The following is a 3,747-nucleotide window of genomic DNA, read 5'->3' on the forward strand; positions in this document are numbered from 1 at the left end:
GCGAGGGCGCATACTTTGAATAAAATATTTGTTATCATTCTCTTGAAATAAATGTGTTTCTTTCTTGAAAAAATACCGGTTTCATATGTATACACCTGGTACAAAGACCAAAAATCTGAAAAAATGTGGCAACATTTTTAAAAGCACTGCTGACTACTTAAAATTTGAAATAATGTATCTTCAAAGTTTTAGTTTTTATAAACAATTGGAGTAGTAAAACAAAATAAAAAAATATTTTAAACTTTAAAGGACTATACATATTTCTTAATTTATAATTGTCAATTTGATCAAAATCACAGTTTTTCATAAATAAAACATAATACTTATGGTAGTATTATTTATTGGTATTGTACTAAATATTAATATAAATTAAAAATCAGAAATAAAAAACATTAATGATTGTGTACTGTTACATTACTCTTTTTCGCTTTATAAGTTCATGTAATTTATTATTTCATTTACACGCCTGTGCCCCAGAGATAATTTTCCATTTAATAGATTTGACATCGTTTTATTGATTAATTGTATCGACCTGTCCTTCTTTCGAATTCACATCGAGAGATTTTGGATCGTTTGACGATTTAATGTGCCCTGTTTAGGAAGTTGGTACCGAGTATGCACATTGGCACCAATTCTGGTAGGACGATGAACCGGAAACGAAGTAATCTACTAGATACTACAATATAAAAAGAGACTTTGTCTACCATTTGAAGTTCCCAATTGACATTCAACTGAAGCTCACTCTTTTCCAATCTAAATCCCTGAATCTTAAGTATATCTTTTAACTAAAGAAATGGGTTTACGAAAGAGAGAACAGATTTGCAAGTGAATTTTCTTTTGATAATTAAATTTTTTTGTGTTTCGCTGTGTGTATTTTTCCACTTATTAAAATAATCTCAATGACGCCAGTCAGCTACCCAGTTTACCCTTTACCCAGGAAAGAATGTGCTTTTAAATGAAAACTGATTTTACAAACAGTCGTCCACTCCGTGCAATTTAAGGTGCAATATTTGCAGACGGAGTTTCGTATTGTTTTTCTAACAATAATCGACGATATTTAGCGTTTTAAATTCACGCTTGTGTGAACTCTACCTCATAGTGCTCAAACATCTTTTTAAAATGAGTACCTTAGTGTATCTTGGAGATTCTACTAATCTCCTAAATTTGTGTCAATACTCACTCTTATAAAGAACCGATTGATCATCGCTTCGCAATTACTTTAGAGCTGACACTCTTCCTTTTCTAATTTTTACTAGATAAGTTCCCATAAGAATGGATAAAAGATCTAATAGATAGTATTTCGAGTGAGCGTCATTTTTTTCGAGTTAATGTTCAATAAGTGCGCAACAACTCTGTTAATATCGCCAAGATCCTAATAACCATACAGCGGTAAAGCTAGCATCTTTTAATTCCCATTAAATGGGTAGAAGAAGGGTGGAAAAAATTGGCGCTCTAGCTTCACACTGTACGATCATGTCCCGACACGTCACAGAGTTGCGGGAAACACTAAGAGTACATGTGTGTAGGGTTTTCCGAACACTTTGAAGGGTTTGATCAAATTAATCTTTTTCCTTGTTAATTTTGAATTGAAAGGATATTTTACATCCAGTCTTTCCTTTAAGTCACCCTGGCTAACAAAATTCCGGAAGATCTGAAGCTATTCCGATGATCCAGAGAGCCGAACACAGTACACCTCACTTCTAGTAGATTAGCGTCGACTACCTGTCGTAACGTTCTCCAACGTTCTCCCGTCTTCGCGGACTCTTCGATCCTCACTTTGTCGAGAGCTTGCACACGCAACGGCAGCTGTTTCGCGTAGCGGTACCTGTAACCCATGTAACTCATCGCTCAAAAATTTTCCAGTCATTCAGGGGCGCGTTTATTTTATGTTAATCTCGCTTTAAAATAGATTTTATAAATATAAAATTAATTTGATAAACTGAACCGTTTCAGTAAAGATTAATTAAAAAAATAATATTAGCTATTTATTGTATACATGTAATTATTGAATAAATAATTAGAGTAAATATTTACGTCAAAACTTAAAATTAAAATGATTCAAATAAATTGAGTACATTATACTATTTAGCTTGAAACGATGTAAAATAGAAATATGGCAAATGTTTTTTTTTAAATGACCTAACGTTTTTTATTATTAATCAGTGATTACTTTTGCAATTAATAATTTTGCAACAATTTTTAATGTAGATTATTGTTATCGGAAAATTAACTTACATTTATTAATTCACTATTTAACTCTCATTCTCAGGAAGTATTGTTTATATCTAAAAGTTTTAACTAGAATTGAATTCTTTTTGAAATGTAAATTAATATTATTGTGCACTGATATACTTTTATTTAAAAAGATAAAATTTTTAAAATTACCAAGATTGAAGCTTTTAAAATTTTTACTTCTTGAGAAAAAATGTTTAACACAAAACACCTAAAAATATGAAAAATATGTTTTCTTAAATATTGATTAATTTGAAATCATCTAAGCACGTTTACAAATCTATTTATTGTCCTTAACATATTTGTGGATCATAATCGCGGTGAAAAGATTTGAAACATAACCACTGGACCGATCACAGTGGGGTGAACTAAAAAAACAGGGCTCAAAATAACTTTTGGAGCGCAATTCATTGCCGATTTTGGATTATTTAAAAAGAAATATTCAGAGTTTAATTTTGAACAGAATAATGAGAGCCGATTTTTGAATTTTTTTATTAAAAATTTTATATTAGAGAATGTCGATTTTGAAGGTTTTATTTTTTATTTTCTTGAAATTTTCTTTCCCCTGATCAATATCACTTGAATTTGATGCATAGGGGTGCATGCATGAAAAGCAAATTGTTGAATTCTTAAGTTAAGTGTTATAAATAAATTATATTACGAAATTGCCAAAATCATGGATTGTTCTCTCACAAAGTATAATTATGCGCCACAGTAAGTGGTTACTTACGGACAATCTCTTTAAGCTTATCAAAGGCTGATAGACGATCTCTAGAAGACGTCGAAGATGGCTCTAAATCGACAAAAAAAGAAAGTTGCAAACAATTCAAGAAAGCTATTCTGAGTTTGAGATTCAACATGCAACAATTCAACAATTAAGAACCACTGTTAAAGTAAAATTTAAAAACAAAATAAGTCGACTTTCAGATGATACGGACGAAAATGACAATAAAGCGAGTGTAATTCAATTTAACGATGATGAAGCTCTGACACTGATTGAAGACCTCAATGGCACCCATTAGATTAGAATCAGGGTCTGAAGTGTTTTACGGAAATCCTTAACCTGGGTCTACAAAATTGTGCATACCATTATCATATAAATATAGTAAAGAAGCACCTGATTTAACCAGATCTGCGATAGAACGCATAAAGGGGGGAATAAATCTTCTATTTCCTACTAAAATTGCATTTAGCAGGCTTATGTGTCAGGTAAATCATAAAACTCTCTCAACTATATTAGATGGTACAGTAGCACAGCACCTTAGCAAAACATCAAGTGCAGCAACTTGCCACTTGTGCTAAGCAAACGCTTCAGAAATAAATTTTCTAGCCAAAGTGAAACAGAAATATATCATTGAGAAGGATTATCAACTTGGTCTTTCAACACTCAATGCTAAGTTTCGTTGCATGACTATTATTTTAAACTTTGCCTATCATTTCGATTTCTGCAATTGGCAAGCGAAAACAACGGAACAAAAAAAGTTAATGAAAGCTGCCAAAATAAGGATACAGAGA

Source organism: Belonocnema kinseyi, chromosome 3 (assembly GCF_010883055.1).
Source record: "Belonocnema kinseyi isolate 2016_QV_RU_SX_M_011 chromosome 3, B_treatae_v1, whole genome shotgun sequence".
Taxonomy (NCBI): Eukaryota; Metazoa; Arthropoda; class Insecta; order Hymenoptera; family Cynipidae; genus Belonocnema; species Belonocnema kinseyi.